The sequence below is a fragment of the Plecotus auritus genome, assembly GCF_963455305.1.
Source record: "Plecotus auritus genome assembly, chromosome: 4".
Lineage (NCBI taxonomy): Eukaryota > Metazoa > Chordata > Mammalia > Chiroptera > Vespertilionidae > Plecotus > Plecotus auritus.
The window spans coordinates 182213968-182221510 of NC_137775.1; the positions used below are offsets into that span (position 1 = coordinate 182213968).

The 7543-nt window shown below is 42.9% G+C and overlaps 1 pseudogene across 1 annotated transcript; it reads right to left on the reverse strand.

Annotated features, from left to right (window-relative positions):
- Positions 1-1298: 1298 nt before the first annotated feature.
- LOC308246360 (large ribosomal subunit protein uL15-like) lies at positions 1299-1731 on the reverse strand (annotated as a pseudogene). Its single transcript has one exon. The product of its transcript is annotated as a large ribosomal subunit protein uL15-like (transcript).
- Positions 1732-7543: the final 5812 nt, after the last annotated feature.

Here is a 7543-nt window from a genome sequence, read left to right on the forward strand (position 1 = left end):
AAGTATGTGTGCGTACCAAATGACTGAAATGGCATAAAGTATATGCAGAACAAAGATTAGAATGTTATTAAAAATAAAAGGATAGTGATTATTGGATTGTAGGCGATTTATAAAATATTGAATTATTTCATGTCAATGTTTTCTTTTTGACAATAAAATATATTAGCATATCTTTAAATTGTTAAATCACAAAAATCCTATATAATAAAAGCCTAGGTGGTGTCACGCCCTTGTGCGACGTCATCACAAGATGGCTGGCAGGGGAGGGAAGTTATGGGCGACCAGGCCAGCAGGGGAGGGCAGTTGGAGGCAATCATCTTGTTGCAGACTGGTTACAGACAACACGCTGAGAAGCCCACAGGGATCAGGCCTAAACTGACAGTCGGACATCCCCCAAGGGGGTCCCAGATTGGAGAGGGTGCAGGCCTGGCTGAGAGACAACCCCCACCCCCCACAATGCATGAATTTCATGCACCAGGCCTCTAGTTATATATATATCATCTTAAGCTATATATCTCCAATATTCTTTATATACTTCTGCAAAACTACAAAAGGAATATATACCATTAGAGACTCAATTATATCACTAAGTATAAGTATACTGCTAACTTCAGCTAATTTTATTTTTTTTAAAGCAAGACTTTCTTGATGAGGAAGTAGTACTTGAATTTATGTTCTGGCACAAATTCATCATCTTGTTGCAGACTGGTTACAGACAACACTCTGAGAAGCCCAGTTTTAGCCACATTCATCCTCTTCCTATTTCTCAAGCATGTCAACTTCTGTCTCAGGGGCTGGCATTTACTGTTTCTACCACTTGGAATGCTTTTGCTAGATTGCCCCACTCTTGAGCCTTCTCAACACTTAAGATAGTCTTCATCAATTTATCCCAGCTAATAAGGATGTACCATGAAATCCCTTTTCCTTTTCCTGGAACTCTTCAGCAACATCCTCCACATTTGTCTGGATTTGGGAGGGAGGATTTGTTGATTTTTTGGATATGACAATGGTTTGCTCAGATTACATGCCAGCTGGGACTCAGGCAAGAGCAGGAATGGCCCTAGAAAATCAAGTCCCTTGGCAGTTACCAATGTGTGTGGGGAAACCTGCATTTCTCATAGGCAATAGGAAGAATCCAAAGACCTCACAAAGGATCTGGGAAAGGTCCACACCGAGGCAGACACAGGACTGAGCATCAGCTGAAGGAAATAGGCTGAGACAAGCAACTCCAGAGGCCTCTTTACTTTTTTTTTTTTTTTCACTTGTGGATATTTTAATGAACTGCCCTCCATGTAGCTTCAAGCTAGCAGGACACAGGCCCCACCAATACCCTTAATCTTCTCCTCAGCTCTTCTGCTAAAGAACTTGGCCTTCACAATGACAGGCTGCTTTAGTGCTTTCCCTTCCCCAGAACTTTGTAGTAGCCGATCACCACACCAATGGTAGGAGCAGCACCAGGCTTGCTTTTGGCAGCATTTACCCGTGTCTGCTCACTGACCAGGGTCCACAGTTTATGGAGGTTGACAGTTGGGCAGAAGCTCTGGTTCCTCTTTAAGTGGTAATGCCTCATACCAACTTTCCCAAAGTAGCCTGGGTGGTATTTGTCGAAGTTGATCCTGTGATGATGCAAGCCACCATAATTACCTCGGCCTCCCGGTGCTTCCTGATGAGGCTGTGGCCGTGGCTCAGGTGGCCCTGAAGTTCTCAGGTCTTCCTCAGTTTGGATGGCATGTCAGTGGCCAAGATGCCGAGGCCTCTTTACTTTCTAATCTCAGTGAACCACCTGCCTTATCATCCTCCTCCTTTCAAGTAGCTGATCACCTTTGTTGTGTATGTATCAGAAAGTCCCAGATGAAGTAGTGGTGGTGAGTCTTTTGCAAAGGAAACACTCCCATCGTGTAAAAAGCAAAGACACTGTTTTAAATACGTTTAATCTTGGTGTATATTTCCTTTCTGCACTGAACAAAATCTTAACACATTCTCTGGAAGCAGAGAGACTGTTGCTTAAAAATTGCCTGGGCACCATCCTACCTGGCACCCACCTGGTATCCCCAGTCTTTCCCCTCTTCCTCAGTCACCTGGAAACTGAGATCTTTTACAATAGGAATAGCAATGAAACTTTCTAGTTTCAGAGGGTACAGAATATCTAACTTCAACCCCAGAATAAAGCTAATAAAGCAATAATTAATATTCATATAAAGCCAGTAAGCCAGCTATCCACAAAGGGTTCAGAAAAGAACCCCAATAATTAAACTTTGAGAATAGTAGTTATGTGGCTTGTAGTAATATATTTCTCATTACATATTATGTGTCTTGTCTGACCAAAATATGACAAATGGAGTGAGATATGCTTTCTGGCATGGTGTTATACTTGGGGATAAACCCACTGCTGCTACATGATGAAGGTGATAGTATCATTCCGTGATAGAAGAGAAAGAAATTGCTTCAGAAACAGGCTCATCAAATCTTAAAATCAGTAGATCCACTAAATTACCTGAGTCTAACATCTCTTCCAAATGTTCCAAGGAACTAAAGTAAGTTTCTGAAAACGCTTTTGAGTGTCATGAAAGTATTTTTTGAACTCTGATAAATTGCCTCTTATAGATTGATTGGTTTGACAGAGAGGATTAAAATTCTCTAATATTCAAATTTCTTGGGTAGATCCCCCCCCCCCCCCCCCCCCCCGCTGAGATCTCTCTCAAATAGATATTTTGGATGCAAGATAGTCCGGTAATACCTTTGGTTCAAATCTCAACTGTCAGGTAATCATTCTGACCTGGACAGGTTACTTAACCTCTCTCAGACTCAGTGTCTTCACTGATAAAAAGAGGGTAAGAATGGCACACATACAATGTCATGAAGATTAAATGGATTCATCAATGTAAAACACTTAAAACAGCTCCTGACATATAGTCCTTGAAAAGTATTTACTATTGTTAGTGTAAGCAGATCTACCATAGGTTAGGCATTTGAGGTAAAACACTTAGCTGAATTGGATTAATATTATTTTTTAAAATTATACTTTAAAAAATTGATTTCAGAAAGAAAGGGAGAGATAGAAACATCAATGATGAGAAAGAATAATTGATCAGCTGCCTCCTACATGCCTCCACTGGGGATGGAGCGCTCAGCCTGGGCATGTGACCTGACTGGGATTCAAGCCATGACTTCCTGGTTCATAGGTCAATGCTCAACCACTGAGCCACATGGGCCATGCAGATTAATATTCTTAAATTTAAATGTTAATGTGCGCATAAACAGGTCCAAAATTTAAACATGCAATTGTTGTTTGGAATATGCTGTGTTGATCAGTGCTCCTAATGGTTCACAAAAGAAACTCTAAAACAGTCATTTTCAAACTGGTGCTTGCATCAGGATCCTCTGCAGGGTTTGTTAAAAGGCAGGATGCTGGGCCTCACTCCAGAGTTTGCAATTCAATAGCTCTGGAGAGGGGCTTTCGGGTTGTCCTTTCTAACAAGCTCTCAGGGGCTGCTGGGGCTTCTGTTCCATGGACCGCACTTTGAGAACCACTGCTGTCATGGCTTGTACAGTTCTTGGTAATTACATGGAAGAAAAATCCTCCCCACCTCCTTTCTTTCTCTGCAAGGAACATGGCCTTCCTGTGGTTTCCTGAGAACTATGGTGTTCTTTACAAACTTGATCCCTTTAATTGAATTAAAGTCTCCACTTACTACTTCACTTCATCTCTGCAAGTATTTCCCAGACAGTTCATCTCTGGCATTAGTCTTTGCTTTTTTTAAAATTTTTATTTGGTTAGGAACATGAACTTTACAGAAGACAGATTTCTTTTTGCTTCCTGGTAGTGGTTAGACCCATTCCCACAGTGTGATCTGGGGTCCCTCATCTGCAAAGAGGGAGTGTCTCCCACTTCACACAGGGATTGCTGAATGAAATCTTGGAAGCAAGTCCTTTGTGTCTGGCCCAGAGCATCAGCCCAGTAAATGTGAGCTATTATCATTCAATAAACAAAATGGGAAGCTGAGTCCTTGAACTAAAGAGCAAAGTGATTGACAAGGAAATACCTTTTTTCCTTTATTTTTAAGAAAAGGGATGGGAATGAGGAGTGTTTTATTTTTGATCAGATTAAGGAAGACAAGTCACTGACTTCACTTCAGTACCTACTAATGTCACACATGAGTTAAGGCCAATTTTGACTTGTTTCAACTTGAGGGACTAGAAAAATTTTGCTGAGATTTATGAACATGTTGTTGGAGGAGTTTGACTGTCTTCTCTTCTCCCTGGCAGTGCTCTGTACATATAAGCTTTAGGTGAAGGAAATACTAATTGGTCTTCTATTTTTTCTTATGGCGAATGCAATGCTTTTTCTTTCAATGAATTTATTTCCTTGGAGCACATGTTTTCCAACCAACATTTCAGATAATCACACCTTAACATATTTCAGCAAGAGTTACCACAAGAGGATAATTCACTTTTGTAAACATTTAGAATTCTTTGGAAGAAAATTTTAGTCTCACTTTTGCCTGATATTATTGAGTTCATTCTTTTCATACATATATATTTATCATTCTGGCAGCACCAGACATCACAAGGTTATGTCTACAACTATGTAATACACTTTTGCAGTAGATATAGTACAATTCTAAACACGTCTCCCCAAACTTCCTTTTAATATAAAACAAGAGAATATTATTGTTGACATTAGTAATTGCTGCAAAACAACTTCTAAATTTATTTTGTACAGGAGGCCCCAGAGAAGGAAGGTAACTTTAAGAAATATAATCTTTTGTGAAGATAATTTTATATAAGAATCTCTCTTTTACAGTGAGGCCATCCAAAGTATGCATCTTCAATAAAATGAATGAAACAATTACTTTGGCTTTGCATGAAAATATGAGCTCAAGGCCTTTCCTCTTCCTTTATAGCTTAAATATTCAAAATTTGCATATACTTCTCAATTTACAAACATCTACAAATGACTTACCAGATACATTTGTTCTGGCTCCTCACACTTTCATAGCCAGAGCCCTACTCATGGGAGGTTTTCAGGAGAGGAGTTTGAAAATCCTATCTAATAAAAGAGTAATATGCAAATAGACCATCACTCCAAGACACAAGATGGCTACCCTTTATGTGGTCAAAGATGGCTGCCCCCATGTGGACACAAGATGGCCACCACAAGATGGCTGGCAGGGGAGGGCAGTTGGGGGAGACCAGGCCAGCAAGGGAGGGCAGTTGGGGGGGACCCATGACTGCAGGGGAGGGCAGTTGGGGGGACCAGGCCTGTAGGGGAGGGGAGTTGGAGGGGACCAGGCCTTCAGGGGAGGGCAACTGGAGAGAGGGGCCAGGCCTGCAGGGGAGAGCAGTTGGGGGGGACTCAGGCCTGTAGGGGACGGCAGTTGGGGGGGGACCAGGCCTGAAGGGGAGGGCAGTTGGGGGCAATCAGGCCAGCAGGAAGGGCAGTTAGGGGTGACTGGGCCAGCAGAGGAGGGCAGTTGGGGGAGACCAGGTCTGCAGAGGAGGGCAGTTGTGGGCGATCAGAACAGCAGGGAGGGCAGTTAGGGGTGACTGGGACAGCAGAGGGGAACAGTTGGGGGAGACCAGGCCAGCAGGGGAGGGCAGTTGTCGGGAGACCAGGCCTGTAAGGTAGGGCAGTTGTGGGGGATCCAGGCCTGCAGGGGAGGGCAGTTAGTGGCAATTGGGTCAGCCGGGGAGCAGTTAGGCGTCGATCAGGCTGGCAGGGGAGTGGTTAGGGGGTGATCAGGCTGGCAGGCAGAAGCAGTTAGGGGCAATCAGGCAGAGGCAGGCGAGTGGTTGGGAGCCAGCAGTCCTGGATTGTGAGAGGGATGTCTGACCGCCCGTTTAGACCCGATCCCACCGGGTGGTCGGACATCCCTCAAGGGGTCCCAGATTGGAGAGGGTACAGGCTGGACTGAGGGACACCCATCCCCCGCCCCCTGTGCACAAATTTCATGCACTGGGCCTCTAGTTAACAATAAAAACCAAAAAAAATCCAATTGGAACTTTTATAGTACTGGCCCTCAAACTTTGGCCTGTATCAAAATCACCTGCAGGGCCTATTAAAAAACATGTCCATTATGGGTGAATGTATCTACACTAATAAAAGAGAGACATGCAAATTGACCATCACTCTGCTATGCCCACCAGCCAATCAGGAGAGAATATGCAAATTAGAAGGACAAAGATGGTGGCTGCCCAGCTTTTCCAGGCGCAGAGTGGCTGGGCGGGGCAGGACGCCTGCTATGAGAGGGAGGGCAGGAGGCGTAGGGATCTACAGGAGCGGCACTCTGGCCGCAGCAAAGATGAAGACTGCAGACTCCGGAGTCTGCAGCGAAGATGAAGAAGGCAGACTGAGGCCAGAGTCTGCAGCAAAGGCGGCAGAGCCTGGGTCCCGGGTGCTGGAGGAAAACTGGTGCTGGAAGCCAAGGGAAGGAAGGCCTATTGCACGAATCTCTTCATGCAACAGGCCTCTAGTATATTATAAATCACAAAAGAATAATGGTATATAATAGGTTTACAGTTGTGAGAACACAAAACACAGTTTATTCTTGTATTATTATTTATTAATTATTGTATTATTTTCCATAAGAACAACTGTAAATCTACTTTTGCCCCACCCTATATATCACAATGGAGTATTATTCAGCCTTAAAAAGGAAGGTAATTCTGACACCTGCTACAAAATGGATGAAACCTGAAGAAATTATGCTAAGTGAAATAAACCAGCCCACACACACAAAAAAAACATTGCATAATTCCATTCATGTGAGGTGCCAAGAGTAGTCAGACTCATAGAGACAGAAAGTAGAATGATGATTGCCAGGGGCTAGAGAAGGGAACAGTTGTTGCAAAGCTGTGAATATACTCAACATTATTAAACTTGTACATAAAAATGTTTAGGATGGTAAATTTTGTTATGTGTATTTATCACAATTAAAATGTTTTTTTGTTTTTGTTATTTTTTTATCCTCACCTGAGGATATTTTTCCATTGATTTTTAGAGAGAGTGGAAGGGAGAGGGAAAGACAGAGAGAAATATCGATGTGAGAGAAACACATCAATTGGTTGCCTCCTGCACAAGCCTGGACCAGGGCCTGGACTGGGGAGGAGTCTGCAACCAAGGTACGTGACCTTGACCAGAATCGAACCCGGGACCCTTTGGTCCACAAGCTGACGTTCTATCTACTGAGCAAAAATTGGCTAGGGCACAATTAAAAATTTTTTTTAATTAAAAAATAGAGAATAGGGTAGAGAGATTGGAGATAGCAAGTATATAAACCATGGGTGGAGAATATCTGGCCCACAGGCCATATAAGGCCCACAAAATTATTTGGTTTGGTCCTGCAAGGCATTAGGAGTGATTTAATTAAATGTTTGACCAATATAGCAGGCTAATTTTTAAGTTGATAATATTGTATGGCCCACTGCAAATGATGTTTTAAATACCCAAATGGACCTTGGCAGGAAAAAGGTCCCCCACCCCTGATTAAACTTTCAAGGAGTTTTTCTGTGACGGAAAGGTGAAAAATGAGCACAGTTAAAG